General features: G+C 37.8%; 1 long non-coding RNA gene across 9 annotated transcripts in view; it reads left to right on the forward strand.

The window, feature by feature from the left end:
• Positions 1-4,053: 4,053 nt before the first annotated feature.
• Positions 4,054-16,298, forward strand: part of LOC106008269 (uncharacterized) — a 223,593-nt gene continuing 211,348 nt past the window's right edge. For 3 of the 9 annotated variants that reach the window (XR_015442136.1, XR_015442137.1, XR_015442134.1), the window contains exon 1: positions 4,315-4,539. This is a non-coding gene — a long non-coding RNA (uncharacterized LOC106008269). Of the gene's footprint in view, positions 4,540-16,298 lie in introns of all 9 variants that reach the window. The other 6 variants (XR_015442131.1, XR_015442129.1, XR_015442130.1 and 3 more) reach the window with 5 other exon arrangements.

Here is a 16,298-nt window from a genome sequence, read left to right on the forward strand (position 1 = left end):
GGAAACCAAAGACATCCTGAATGAGATAAACTATACACATCGAATGCATGATAAATAACCCAGCATCCAGTACAGAATATATTAAAAAGAAAACTGGCTCATTAGAATTTAGCAATAAGGAATGAACCTAAATCTACAGAGGAGAGTGCGTAGGCAATGGGAAACAGAAAGCACAATGAGAGATGATTTCTGAAATGATTTCAACCACTTACTGATCTACCCTAGAAAACAGAGTAAAAACATCTAAATGCAATAACACTTACAATATTAAAAATAAGCAAAAAATTTCCAAAATAGAAGCTCTTTATTTACCATTTCATTTTGAAAATTCCTAATGAGTTCATGAGTTCAAGCTATCATGCATTTACAGAGTACAGGTATTTTCACACAACTATCAAACCCTTTACCACACAGTGGTCAGGACTTTTTAATTCATTAAGTTTATTGGTATATTTTGGGTAAATATTATGATCTCATTCATCATTGGGAATTTTTACCTGTACATGATATTACCTTGTTTTTTTCCTATTCCCTGTCCCTCCCTTGCACCCCTTCACACCTCCCTATTTACAAAAGCTTTGCTTCTGTTTTCTCCTTCTTTTTTCATCTTTTCCTCTTCTTTCCATTCCCTCATGCCACCCCTCTCCCAGTTTCCCTTCCCCTCTGAGCATTTTCTTCCTATTTCACAATATCAATTATACATTTTGGTCCTCATTTACACTTTAAGTTTCTCATACCAGAGAAACAATTTGGTATTTTAGCATGTATTTCACCTCAGGGTATGACATCAAGCTCAATCTATTTAGCTATAAATGTCTTGAGTTTATTATTCTTTATGGCTGAGTAGTACTCTGGTTTATTAAAAAAATCTGTTTTTATCCAGTCAACAGTTGATGGGCATTTGAGCTGCTTCCAAGATTTAGCTATTACAAATTGTACTGCTATAAACACTGTGGTATTATGCTTTTAATTCTTGAGGGAAGATACTCAGAAAAGGAATAGCTGAGTCAAATTGGATCTCTTATCTAATCTAATCTGATCTCCCAACTTTCCTAAATCAGATCAAGGCAGCACAAGTAGGAAAGCAAATCCCAGGAAGCTGAAACCTACAACAGGGTTAGAGTAGAGATGAAGATACTTCATGCTATAGCTTGTGTCTAGATGTCCACCCAAAGCCTCATACAGTCATAGGTGGGATTTTCAGAAGTGGCTGGATCCAGAGTGTGTGACACTGGGATTGATTCCTGTTGAAATGCTAGGCTCAAGGGAACAAAGATTAAGTGTATGAGTGCTACCCACCCTAAGTTGTCTGGATAAAATATAAGGGATAAAAAGACATGGGATTCACCATGCTGGTGGTCTGCAGTGTGTGGGTCACCTTCCTCCTTGTGTACCACAGCACCAAGGGGAAGGTCATGGTGGCTGTGGAGGTCTTCTCCATCTTGGCCTCCAGTCCAGGGCTGCTAGGCTGCATCTTTGTCCCTAAGTGCTACATTATTTTGTTAAAACCACATAGGAATTCTTTTACTGAGTTCAAAGGTAAAACACATTCTGTAAGAAAAAAAAGCCTTCTTTGATAAGGAAATAATACACAACATAACTATGGCACCCCTTTGTCTGTTTCCAAGCACTCCACACCAATTTTGCCAGGAATCATAAGCTGTTTTGTTAAAGTTACCTACACTGAAAATAACTATTCAGGTGTCTTATCTGCCAATGTAACTGTCCAATTTACAAGACGTTCCTACCAGATGTTCCAAGATGTTTTGTTAACTCTGCCCTTCTTCTTCTGTGAACATGGTTACCTGATGCACAACCCCAACACCTCTCCATATAGAAGTCATCTATATAAGATAACTTCCATTTCTACTTGGGGCTCAGACTTCAAAGTGTGAATTCCTCTGGGCCTGCAGGCATAATAAAGCTTGGTTCTATCCATCTCTCAAGTGCCATTTGGTTTCTTTGCCTCTGGAGACGTTTGGATAGCTGTAACATTTAGGTGTAATGATGAGTTGTCACACTTCATGGTAGCATCTGAAGTTAAAATATTCTTTTACTAAAATATATCAAACACCTGAGGCAAATCTGCACCATTTTCCAGTCTTATATTTGATCACAGTATGTGATTTACTTTAATAAATAAAAGATTATTACTTCTTTCTCTAACAGTCTTACACCTGTAACTATCTGTAATTATCATATTTTTCAATTAGAACTTCATTCTAGATTTTTGTTTTATTGATTTTACAACCAATATCATTATTTGTGCTCAATTTTGATTCTATTACTTCCTTTTTGTTCTCCCCTTGAAATTCTCAACTACTTTTATGAATTTTAACACACTAACCTTTATGTATAGATCAATGTTCCTGAATTCCCTAAAGCATTTCATTATTTCTTTTGAAGAATCACCATAATTTTAATGTGGTGATAATGAGACAGAAAAATAAAAAAGTTGACAGACAGGTGGAACACCAGTCTAGGATAATGTTGGTCATGAGCAGTTTTATTTTTTCAGCCCAAGCAAATTCCTCCTTGGCAGACCCTGCCCTGACCTGATGCCCACTCCAAGCACATGTCTCCCTTATCTATTCCTTTTTGACAGACCCTGCCCTGAACTGTTGCATATTCCAAATATGTGTCTCCTTTCTCTAGTCAACCTTACCCTGAACTAATGTTTTCTAACCCAAGTTTGAACTTGCTATAGACCAATCAGTAATAATGATATCATATGTAACCAATCAACTGCTTGCTCTGCTTCTGTACTTAGTTGCTGCTTGAAAATCCTATATAAACTGTAGAAGGACAAAAGGCAGCTGCCTGCTTCTTTGAAGAATTATCCTGACAAGGTCCATTGACTTATTAAATTTTACATTCTCCCTTCATGGTTGCCTTTCGGTGTTTACCATTTGCCGTTAAAATAATACTATTCTCTGATAGCTACTTGTGTATTCGTGTTTCTCAAATTTATTTTTGCAATATCCCAGAGGGTATTTTGGAAGAATTTCCCTCATATAAGGCTTTTGGTATTCCAGAAATGGCTGGTCATATGTAATAACAAATATTCTTTAATTTAAGATTGCAAAGTGCTAAATTTTATTTTAATTCAGGGGAGAACTTGTTAGTGTGTAATAGTGATTTTTCCTAACCATGATAGTATGAACATTTCCATGTATCCTTCTTTAAAAATCCTTTATTAATATGAATCATGTATCTATGTATCTAGTTCTTGTTTTATACACATTTATATACAGACCTGTGGGAAAGGGATACCATGCGGCCTGTCTGGCTGCACTCCCAACTCATGTCGGGAGTAGAGAATGGGGACTCGATAGCCAGAGAGGACACTGCAGCAATTGTCCTAGTCAATTGGGGTGCATGGGGGACCAAAGGGGAGCCTGGGGAAGGCCAATCTGCTGCTGGCCAATCCCCCAAGCTCCTCCAACTTGGGGGGAAAGAATGAAAGTCAGATGTTTCTACTACCACCAATTCATGGAAGCTGTGTGTCACTTTCCAGTGACTGAAATAATCCCATTCAGATGGAGACAGTCCTGTAGGGAAATTTGGCCAGTTACCATAGATTGTGAACCATATATTTCTTAGGAAAATCCATTTTCTTTTCCTAAGATTTTTTTTTCTTTGAAAGTGGAAACATATATAAGCCCACTGCTAGACAAATCTATTAGTTAACTATACCAAATATGGTAATAAACTTTCTTTTTAAGCAGGGCAGTTTCCACAAATGTGATGATTGACACTAAGCATCAGGGCATTTCAGTAAAAGAAAGTGAAGCTAAGACTGGCAGCCAAGGAAACTTTTCCCCACCACTATCCAGGTTAGCAGAGAGGTATGAAACAGGGAAGAATTTGAGGCAAAGAACTTGAAATGCAGGTATCCACAGATAACATCAGTGCAAACTACAGAACAGGACAGCATTTTAGCTTTCAGAACAACCAGTGAAGTAACCAGTTCCAGAAAATTGGGCAAACATATGAAGCACTCAGTATACTAAAATCAACCTTTGCTCTTTAGTAGTAACTTGATCAAGGCAAACAACTGTTGAATGCCTCACACATTTGGCGCAGGGGGCGGAGGGTCAATCAAACACCTTGCACAGCTGGGATAGTCCCAGGAGGACCATGCTAAGCCCAGGGTTGTGATCAGAGATTCGGATCACAGGTTCTTTGGGACTGCGGAGTTCAACAACTTGCGCCCATAAAGCAAAGCCCGGAAAGCACTGTGCTTGCGCAGTGGCTCAAGGCAAGCAAAAGCAAGCCCTCCCCTTCCCAGCCGCCGTGCCTCCCAGGTGTTCCGAGTGCGCAGGCGCAGTGCTGAGGGGCGTGGTGACGTGTTGCGCGCCTTTCAGAGGTAACGCTGAGGAACCGCGGGATTTCAATTCAGCCTGCGGCCTCCAGGCTGTCTCTCCAGTCTGGACCTAATGCAGCAGTCCTTCCCTGGGGGGACAAGGTGAGCGGAGCGCTTCACGGTAGCAGAACTGAGGACCCAGAAAACCGGGTAGAGGAAGGTCAGACCCGGAGGTAGGTGATTCTGAGGGGCTGCCTGAGGGAGGGGAGCTTGTGGAAGCCAGGGGAGGGGCCTTTTGATGGACGGGCCGTAGGCCAATGGGGGAAAGGGGCCGGCCCGGGAAGGCAGTACCTTCGGAGAACTGGCGCGGTTTTTCAGCTTTATGATGACAACTCACGGGTGTCGGGCCTTAAATTGGGGAATCTGTGCCCAGAGCTTTCACAAGGTGTTTAATGATCGCCACTTGAGCGTGCAGGCGTTGCTTCAGCCCTGGTGAAGAGCTCCACGGAGAACTTGGGCGGGAGGTCCTGGTTGTGCCCCGCAGAGTCCCTGAAGAGGTTTGAGATCACAGACCATGTCCCTCAGTGCTGAGTGAATCTGTTACTGTCGGATTTCATCTCCCCTGTTCTTTAACTGTGATTGACCTGTGCTGCTTCTGTAATAATGAGATCTATAGTTAGCATATGGTTGGATTTTGCTTCTTGACCCATTCTGCCAGTCTGTTTCTTTTGATTGATGAATTGAGACCATTAACATTGATGGTTATAACTGAAACATTGAATTATCATTGCCATGACTTATTTTTTGGTGGGTTCTCCCCTTTTCCATTTAATTTCTTGTCGTGCCAGATGGGTTCATTCTTCTGTGCCTCCTGGGGTTGTGATCCTCAATGTCTGTTCCTAGGATATTGCGTAAAATTCTTTGGAGTGCTGGTTTGGTATTCAGGAAGTTCCTAAGGTGCTCTTTGTCATGAAAATATCTTATTTCTCCATCAATTTTGAAAGATAGTTTTGCAGGGTACATCAATCTGGGTTGGAGGCTGCTTTCTTTTAGGGCTTGGAATATATCACTCCAAGCTCTTCTTGCCTTGATGGTTTGTGTTGAGAAGTCTGCTATGATTCTGATGGGCTTTCCTTTGTATATGATTTGTCTCTTTTCTCCAACTGCTTGTAGACTTTGTTGTTCTGTTGAGTTTCTGGAATCTTAACAATTATATGCCTATGTGTAGATTTTTTTTGATCAAGGCTATTTGGAGTCCTATATGCCTCACTTATATGTATGTCACGTTCTTTTCCCCTCCTTGGGAAGTTTTCTGCCATTACTTCTGTGAAGAGGTTTTTTTTTTTTTTTATGTCATCTGCACTCTCTCCTGTTTCTTCTTTGACTCCAATCAGTCTTATGTTATTCTTTGCATCATCTAGCAGCTGTTGCATTGATTTCTCATGCTCCCTTATACTTTTGAGGCAATTTTTCTTTTCCTGGTTATTAATTGCAATCTTATCTTCTGTGTCTGAAATTCTGTCCTCACATTGGCTCATTCTCCTGTGTAGACTTTCAGTGGAGTTTATTTTATCTCCTGGAAATCTATTGTCATCTGTTTTCTGGATTCCATTTGTTTCCTGCGTTGGGATTCCATCATGTTCCTCAGCTCCTCTCTATATTAATCATGTCTTGCACTAGGAGCACAATCTTTCCTGTTATCTGAGAAATTATTTCTGATTTTATTTTTTCCAGATATATTTTTGTTGCCAGTTCAGTTGGTCCAGGTGGTTGAATATCAGAGTATTTCATCTCATTTCCCTTTGAGGTTGCTCTAGGTGATCTGGAAGTGTGGTTTTGAGACATATTTATGTGTCTTCTCATTTTGACCCAGGGCAGGGGGTGGTGTGCTCTTGGCGTCTGCTGGGCTCACCTCCTCTGAGCTGGGAAAGTTGGGACAGGGGTCAGGAGCTGCAGGAGGGATGGTGGCCTTGAAGCCCCTTCCTCTTGGCCAGAAGTGGTGGGATGTATGGCAGCCCAAAAGCCCTTTCCTCTTGGCCAAGAGTGGTAGGAAGGATGGTGGCCAGGAAGCCCCTTCCTCTGGGCCGGGAGCGGGGGCTGGATGGTGGCCCAGAATCCCCTTCCTCTGGACCAGGAATAGTGGGACAGTGGTTCAAAAGCCCCTACCTTTGAGCCAGGAGTGGCAGGATGAGCACTGGCTCAGAAGCCCCTACCTCTGGGCTGGGAGCAGTGGGACTGAATTTATCCTTCTTTATGGCAAGTAGTACTCTATCGTGTAAGCAAAACATATCTTCTTTATCCACTCATCAGTTGATGGGCATTTAGGGTGTTTGCAAGATTTAGCTGTTTAAACTGTTCTGCTACAAATATTGGTGTGCATTTATCACTGTGGTTTGATGCTTTTAATTCTTTCAAGAAGATACCAAAAAGGGGCATAGTTGCATCAAATGGAACCTCTAGTTTTAGTTTCTTGAGGAACCTGATTTCCACTGATTTCTACAATGGTGGCACCAGTTTACACTTATTTCTACAGTGGTTGCACCAGTCTATACTCCCACCAACAGTGGAAAAGACTTCTTTTTCCTCCACAATCTCTCCAGCATTAGTTGTTGCCTTATTTCTTGATAATAGACATTCTTTCTAGAGTGGGGTGGATTCTTAATGGTATTTTAATTTTCATCTCTGTAATGACCAGTGATGTTGAATGTTTTTTCATAGATTGATTGGCCATTTCTACTTCATCTGAGAAGTGTCTATTCATTTCAGATGCCCATTTTAGGATTGACTCTTTAAATTTGGAGGCTATGATTGTTTTGAGTTCTTTATATATTCTAGATATTAGTTCTTTGAGGAATAGCTGAAAAAATATTTTCCCTCTCTGTGGGTTGTCTCTTTTAGTGGTTTCCATTAAACACTTTTATTGATTTCTTTTGCTGTGCAAAAGCTTTTTTTATTATTATTTATATATATTTATTGGTACATTTTAGGTATAAAATACATTTACATTTATCATTGGGTGTTTGTACCAGAACATGATGTATCTTAGTTTTTATTCCTTCTCCAATTATGTGTGTACCCTTTACCCCCTCCACCCTTCCCTATTTACAGCGAGTTTGATTCCATTGTTTTTATTTCTCATAATTTTTCCTTTCCCCTCTTCCCTTTCCTTCCCTTCCCACCATCGCCTAACCCTTGGACCTTTTCTTATTTCAAATTCATTTTCATCCTTATTTACACTTGCAATTTCTCACACTAGAGAAACTATTTGGTATTTACAGATGTGTGGCTTATTTATTTCACTTAAGAGTATGGCTTCAATATGCATCCATTTAGTGATAAATGTCTCTAGTTTCTCATGCTTTATAGTTGAGTAGTACTCCATTTTATGGAAAAAACACATCTTTATCCAGTTTGCAGTCAATGGGCACTTGGGCTGTTTCCAAGTTTTAGCTATTACAAACTGTGCCGCTATAAACATAGGTGCACATATATCTCTGTGGTATGATTCTTTTAATTCTTTGGGGAAGATTCCCAGTAGGGGAATAGCTGGGTCAAATGGAACCTGTAGCCCTAGTTCTTTGAGGTGTCTCCATACTGATTTCCACAGTGGTTGCACCAATCTGCATTCCCACCAACAATGGAGAAGTGTTCCTTTCTCTCCACACCCCTGCCAGTATTTGTTATTTGTTAATTTCTTGATAGCAGCCAATCTCTGTGTGATGAGGTGGAATATCAGTGTTGTTTTCATGTGCATCTCTCAAATGACCAGTGATGGTGAACATTTTTTCATATATTTATTTGCTGTTTTTACTTCTTTGTCTGAGAAATGTCTTTTCATTTTGGATGCCCATTTTTGAATTGGGTCTTTAAATTTGGGGGGTCTGATTTTTTTCAGTTCTTTGTAAATTCTTGATAGTAGACCTTTGTCTGAGGTACAGCTACTAAATATTACTTCCCACATTGTAGGTTGTCTCTTAGCTCTGTTGGTAATTTCTCTTGCAGTGCAGAAGCTTTTTAATATGATGAGATCCCAGTTGTTGATTCTTTGTGCTAGCTCCCGTGCTGCTGAAGATTGGTTCATAAAGTCTTTTCCTATGCTAATGTCATCAAGAGTTCTACGTAACTTATCTTCCAGCAAGTTTAGTGTTTCTGTCTTTATATTTAGATCTTTAATCCACTTTGATCTTAGTTTAGTGCATGGTGATAGGTATTTGTCTAGTTTTAATCTTTTGCAGGTTGAAATCCAGTTTTTCCAACACCATTTATTAAATAGACTATCTTTCCTCCAATGAGGGTGGTTGGCTCCTTTGTCAAAGATGAGGTGGCTAAGTATGTCTGGAGTTGTTTCTGCATCTTCTAATCTATTCTACTGATATTTGGGTCTGTTTCTTTGCCAGTACCATGCTGTTTTTTATCACAGTACCTTTGTAGTATAGTTTTAAGTTGGAGATTGTGATACCCCCAGACATGTCTCTGTTGCCTAGAATTGCCTTTGCTATTCTAGGTTTCTTCTGCTTCCAAATGTATTTTTGCATTGTTTTCTCTTCTGTGAAGTATATTGTTGGAATTTCAATTGGCATTGCATTGAATCTATATAGTTGTTTTGGAAGTATGGCTATTTTCACTATATTTGTTCTTCCTACCCAGGAACAAGGGACATCTTTCCATATTCTTATATCCTCTTCAATCTCCGTTTTCAGAGAGCTGTAGTTTTCAGATACAAAAGAAATCAATGAATCAAAGAGTTGTTTTTTTGGAAGAATAAATAAAATCGATGCACCTTTAGCCAACCTTATCAAAAAGAGGAAAGAAAAGGCTCAAATCCATGCAATTAAGAATGAAAAAGGTGAAGCCACAACAAATCCAGCAGAAATTCAGAGAATCATCAATACCTGTCTTGAGAACCTGTACTCTAATAAAATGGAAAACACAGAAAAAATGAACAGATTCCTAGATACATACAAATTGCCAAAATTAAATGAAGAAGATATAGAAATTCTAAACACCCCAATAACAATGAGTGAAATTGAAAATGTAATAAAAAACTTAACCAACAAAGAAAAGCCCAGGTCCTGATGGCTTCACTGCTTAATTCTACAAGACATTAAAAGAAGAGCTAAAACCATTACTCTTTAAACTCATCAAGGAAATTGAAAGGGAAGCACGGCTTCCAAATTCATTCCTGGAAGCAAGTGTTACTTTAATTCCAAAACCAGGGAAAGATCCAACCCAAAAAGAGAGCTACAGACCTATCTTCCTAATGAATGTAGATGCAAAAATTCTCAATAAGATATTGGCAAACAGAATGCAGAGGGTCATCAAGAAGATCATACACCCTGACCAAGTCAGATTTATCCCAAGGATGCAAGGATGGGTCAACATCTGTAAATCTATAAATGTAATACACTATATTAATAGAGTCAAGGACAAAAACCATATGATCATCTCAATAGACACAGAAAAGGCATTCAACAAAATCCAACACCCTTTCATGAAAAAGATCTTACAGAAAGTTGGAAGAGAAGGGCTTTTTCTCAACCTGATTATGGCTATCTATGAAAACCCAACAGCCAACATCATACTAAATGGTCAAAAACTAAAACCTTTCATGTGAAAATCAGGAACAAGACAAGGATGCCCACTATCACCATTCCTGTTCAATATTGTTCTGGAAACATTAGCCATAGCAATTAGAAAAGAGACAGAAATAAAAGGAATAGAGATAGGAAAGGAAGAAGTGAAACTGTCATTATTTGCTGATGATATGATACTTTACATAGAAGATCCAAAAAACTCAGTCAAAAGTCTGCTAGACCTAATTGACAGATTCAATAGAGTAGCTGGATACAAGGTAAACACTCAAAAAAACAATAGCCTTCTTATACACAAATAGCAGACCCATTGAGAGAAATTCAGGAAATAATTCCTTTTACAATAGCATCTAAAAAAATGAAATATCTAGGAATCAATCTAACGAAGGAAGTAAAAGACGTCTACACTGATAAGCTTTTTAATAAGATGAGATCCCAGTTGATTTTTTTATGATATTTCCTGTGCAATAAGGGTTTTCTTCGTGAAGGCTTTCTCTACACCTATGTCTTCAAGAGTTCTACCTAATCTCATTTAGAGTAAATTGTTTCTATTTTAATATTTATATCTTTGATTTATTTTCATTTTAGTTTAGTGTTTGATGAGAGATATGGGTCTAGTTTTAGTCTTGAGGCATGTGGAAAGCCAGTTTTCCCAGCACCATTTATTGAAGTGGAGGCTATCTTTCTTCCAATGAAGTTGTTTGGCCCCTTTGTCAAAAATAAGGTGACTGAATATGTTTGGAGTTGTTTCTGCATCTTGTCGTCTGTTCCACTGACACCCCCACGCACACCCAGTATCATGCTGTTTTTATCACAATAGCTTTGTAGTATAATTTCTGGTCAGGGATTGTGATGCCTCTGTCCTTGCCTTTGTTGCCCAGGATCGTTTTTGCTATCCTAGGCCTCTTCCAGTTCCTAATGTATTTTAGGATTATTTTCTCTAATTCTGTGAGGTATGCTATTGGTATTTTGTTTGGAATTACATTAAATCTATAAAACAGTTTTGGGAGTATGGCCATTTTCACTATGTTGGTTCTTCCTCCCCAAGAGCAAGGGATATCTTTCCATTCTCTGATATCTCCTTTGATCTTTTTCCGAGTACTGTAGTTTTTAATTAAAGGTTTTGTACTTCCTTCATTACATGGATCCCAAGGTATTTCATACTTTGGGTTGCTATTGTGAAAGGTTTTGTTTCCCTAATTTCTCTTTCAATGAGTTTGTTATTTGTGTACAGAAATGCTGTTGATTTTTGAGGGTTGGCTTTATATCTAGCTATGCTACTGAACTTGGTTATTAAATCTTGAAGTCTTTTGGTGGATTTTCCAGTGTCTTCTATGTAGTATCATGTCATCCCCAAATAATGATACCTTCTCCCTTTCCTGTCCTTGTTTATTTTATTTCTGTCTCTTGTCTAATTCCTCCAGCTAATGTTCCAGAACTATATTGAATAGGAATGGTGATAGTGGACATCCTTGTCTTGTTCCTGATTTTAGAGTGAACACTTTCAGTTTTTGTCCATTTAGTATGAGGTAGGCTGTTGGTTTGTCATAGAATGCTTTTATCAGATTTGGTTAAGGTAATCTATTTCAATTTTTGTAAGAATTTTATCATGTGAATGGGTGTTGGACTTTGTCAAATATTTTCTCTGCATCTATTGAGAAGATCATATAGTTTATGTACTTGGCTCCATTAATATTGTATATTACATTTATTGATTTCCATATGTTGAACCACCCCTGCATCCCTGGATTCAATCCTACTTGGTCATGGTGTATAATCTTCTTGATGATTTGCTGCACTCTGCCAGTATCTTACTGAGGATTTTTGCATCTATGTTCATTAGGAAGATTGGCCAGTCATTCTCTTTTTTAGTTGAACCCTGCTCTGATTTCGAGATTAGGATAATGCTTACTTTTCCAGGAATGAGTTTGGGAGTATTACTTTCTTTTCAATTTCATTGAAGAGTTTGAGAAGTAGCAGCATTGGGTCTTGTCTAAATTTTTTGTAGATTTAAGCAGTGAATCCATGAGGACATGGGCTTTTCTTTGTTGGTAGGTTTTTAATTACATCATCAATTTCTTGACTGATACTGAGTTACTTAGAATCTTTATATCTTTTTGATTAAGTTTTGGTAATTCATATTTATCTAGGAATCTGTCCATTCCGTTATCCAACTTATTTGAGTACAAGTTCTCAAAGTAGCTACTGATGATCTGGATTTCTGTAGTATTCACTGTAATTTCACCCTTTTCATTCCTAATTGCATGGATTTGAGTCTTTTCTTACCTTTGTTTGATAAGTTTGGCTAAGGGTTTGTAACATTTTCTTAATCTTAAAAAAGAACCAATTATCCAGTTCATTGATTCTTTATATTGTTTTCTTAGCATTAATTTCTGTTCTATTCTTTTTAATTTCCTCCCTTGTATTAGCTTTCAGCTTGACTTGCTCTTCTTTTTCTAGAAGCTTGAGGTTCAATATTAGGTTATTTGAGCTCATTCTGTTTTTCTGAAGTGGGGATTTAGTTCTATAAATTTCCTTAGTAGGACTGTTTTCATTGCATCCCTAAGTCAAGGTATGTTGTATTGGCACTGTCATTTAATTGCAGAAACTGTCTGATTTCTTCTTTAATTTCCCCAGTGATCCATTGGGTGTTAAGGAGGGTGTTTTTCCATTTCCATGTGTTTATGGAGTTTTTGTAGTTTATTTTGCCATTGATTTCCAGTTTCATTGCACTACTGTCTGATAATATGGGATAATTTCAGTTTATTTGCATTTAAGCATGTTCTATGAGCTTGTATGTGGTCTATTTTGGAGAATATCCCATGTGCAGCTGAGAATGATGTGTATTCTGATGTTGTAGGGTGCCACACTCTGTAGAGGTCTACTAAGTTCATTTGTTCTCAAATTTTGTTCAACTCTGACACTGCTTTGTTGATATTTTGTCTAGTTGATCTGTCTGTGACAGTGGGGTATTGAGGTCCCCCATTACAATTGTATTAGGGCTTATTTGATTTTTTTTTTTTTTTTTGGTACTGGGGATCAAACTTGGGTCCCTGCACTTGCACAGCAGGCAGCAAAACCACTGAGCTACATCTGTGGCCCAAGGGCTTATTTGATTTTTCATTTCCATTAATATTTATTTTATATAACTCAGTGTGCCAATATTTGATGCATATATATTTATGATTGTAATCTGTTCCTATTGAATTGTTCCCTTAACAAGGATGTAGTGAACTTCTGTTTCTCTCTTGATCAATCTTTGCTTGAGATCCACTTTGTCTCCAAATAGAATAGCTACCCCTTCTTTTTTCCAGGTTTCTCTCACATGGAGTATTGTTTTCTGTCCTTTGACTTTCAGTATATGAATTTCTTGTTTGAGTTAAATGTGTTTCTTGTATGAAGCATATTGTTGGATCTTGTTCCTTGATCCATTCTGTTTCTTTTGATTGGTGAATTGAGACCATTGACATTGATGGTTATAACTGATATGTACTGACTTATCCTTGTCATGTTATTTTCTTGTTGTTTGTTCCCTTTCTTTCCCCTCTGTTTAATTACTTGCCTTGCCTGGTGGATTTGTTCTGTTGGTGTTCATGGAGTTGTAGTCTCCATTATTTCTTTCTAGAATATCCTTCAAAATATTTTGGATTGCTGGTTTGGTGGTCATGAATTTCTTCAGGTGTTCTTTGTCATGGAAGTATCTTATTTCTCCATCAGTTTTGAAAGACAGTTTTGTGGGTATATCAATCTGAGTTGGAGATTGTTTTCTTTTAGGGCTTGAAATACTTCACTCCAAGCTCTTCTCGACTTAAGGTTTGTGTTGAGAAGTCTACTGTAATTCTTATGGGTTTTCCTTTATAAGTAATTTGTTTCTTTTCTCTAACTGCTTTTTAATATTCTGTTCTTGTGTTGAATTTCTGGAATCTTGACTATTATATGCCTTGTTGTTGATTTATTTTGATCATGGCTAATTGAATTCAATATTCCTCACTTATCTGTGTGTCAGATTCTTTTCACATACTTGGGAGGTTTTCTACCATTACTTCTGTGAACAGGTTTATTATGTCATTTCCGTTATCTCTTGCTTTTTCACTGAATCCAGTCAACCTTATGTTATTCTTGCTTACATCGTCTAGCAACTGTTGGCTTGATTTTTCATGGTCCCTGTTATGTTTTAAAAAATATTTCTCTTCATGATTGCTAATGGATATCTTGTGTTCTACATCTGAAATTTTGTCCTCACATTGGTTTATTCTGCTGCATATACTTTCAATTCAATTTTTAATCTCTCAGATAACTGTTTGAATATGTTTCATGGGTTCCATTTCATTCCTGTGTTGGGGATTCATGGCTTCCATCATTTTTCTAAGCATCACTTTTTTAAAAACTGTATCTTCTCTGATTCACTAATCATGCCCTTCATTCTGGCCATCATCTCTGAAGCTATCTGAGAAATTACTTCTGATTTGATTTTTTTTCTAGAGCCTGATTCATTCACTTTGATACTTCCACTGATATCACTTTAGAGGGTCCAGGTGGGTGGCTTTAGAATTGTTTGACCTCATTGCCCCCTGAGTTTGCTTTGGTGAGCTGGAACCCTGGGGTTGCATCTTCCATGTCTTCTCATTTTCATTTTTTTTTGTTGTTGTTTAATTCTTGCTTTGATGCTTATAAAGTGTTTATGATAGATGTCTTTATTGCAAGTATCAAGAACCCTTAGGAAATGACTACTTCTCAGAAGTATTTACTAGATGTATCTAGCTTTTGCATTTTGATTCTGTTGCAAGATTGTACCTCTTCAATTTATTGGGGATGAGAAGTTCCTGCCTAATTGGGTAGCCCCTGATTCTTTGGCACTGGCCTATTGTATTGTTTATGACCCTCAGGCAATCTTTTTTTTATTATTTAATGAATTTCTCCTTTGGCACACCCCTTTAGAGATGACCTACTTTAGTTTTTATATAAAATCCAGTAACATTTGTCCCATTTTTGCCTTTGACAATGTGGTACCACTAGGTTCAGTATTTCTTTTTCTTTTTGTTTATCTTTTTATTGAGACATTTTAGGTTACGATATAATGACATTCATCATTGGAGATATGCAACTTTACATACTGTCTTGGGTCTTATTTTTCCCCCTTCCCCTGCCCTCCCTTCAATCCCTCCATCCCTCCCTATTTACAAAGACTTTCTTTCCTTTTTTTCATTTTCTCATATTAATACCATTCCCTTCTTTCCTTTCTCCTACCTCTCCCACTTCCCCCTCCCCTTTGCCCCTTTTCTTTCTATTTCACATTATCTGTTATACCTTTTAGTCCTTATTTACACTTTCAGTTTTTCACACTAGAGAAACTATTTGGTATTTACCCATGTGTGTCCTGTTTATTTCACTTAAGAGTATCACCTCAATGTGCATCCATTTAGCAATAAATGTCTCTAATTTCTCATTTTTGATGGCTGAATAGTACTCCATTTTATTTAAAAATCCCACATTTTTTTGATCCAGTCACTAGTTGATGGGCATTTGGGCTGTTTCCAAGTTTTAGCTGTTACAAACTGTGCTGCTATGAAGGTGGGTGCACATATATCACTGTGGTATGATTCTTTTAGTTCTTTGGGGAAGATACCCAGCAGGGGAATAGCTGTGTCAAATGGGACTTCCAGTCCTAGTTCTTTGAGGTATCTCCATACTGATTGCCACAGTGGCTGCATTAGTCTACACTTCCACCAGCAGTGGAGCAGTGTTCCTCTTTCCCCACAGCCCTGTCAGCATTTGTTGTTGGTTGATTTCATGATAGCAGCCATTCTTTCTGGAGTGAGGTGGAATCTCAGCATTGTTTTCATTTGCATCTCTCAAATGACCAGTGATGTTGAACATTTTTTCATATGTTTATTCAGGCAATCTTAGTCATGGGATGCAAGAAAAAAATAACTGATTAGAACAATTATGTCACCTTGGATAAAGTAATAACAGCAACATCAAACACAGCCTAGAGAATGACAAACTGTGAGAACTATTAATTTGCCACTTTGATTTGGCATATGAATTGATTTGTAGTTATGTAATCAAATGTAAAAGAAACCAGAAAATTGTGTACAGTAAATATGCCCTCAGTGTGGTGATTTTACCCTCAGGAAAGAAAATTTAAAAGAGATTAGGGGAAAAATAGAGAAATAGAAGAAGAGAAAGGGATTAGAAGCAAGGCTGGAAGACAGAGGAAGATTACACAAATTTTGGGAACTGGTGAAGCCAGGAAAGAAAGAATAAAGAAATAGAAACAAGAACAGAACAAAACAAACAAACAAAAATCCAAAAAAGTAGAAACAGTATTATCACTAGTATAAAAAGAAGAGCAAACAATCAAGAAAGACAGAAAATAAACAGAAAAAAATAGAAAATGA

This window comes from Heterocephalus glaber, unplaced genomic scaffold (genome assembly GCF_053883595.1).
Source record: "Heterocephalus glaber isolate CG9 unplaced genomic scaffold, H.glaber_assembly_v1.0 deba00001533, whole genome shotgun sequence".
In the NCBI taxonomy this organism is placed as follows: Eukaryota; Metazoa; Chordata; class Mammalia; order Rodentia; family Bathyergidae; genus Heterocephalus; species Heterocephalus glaber.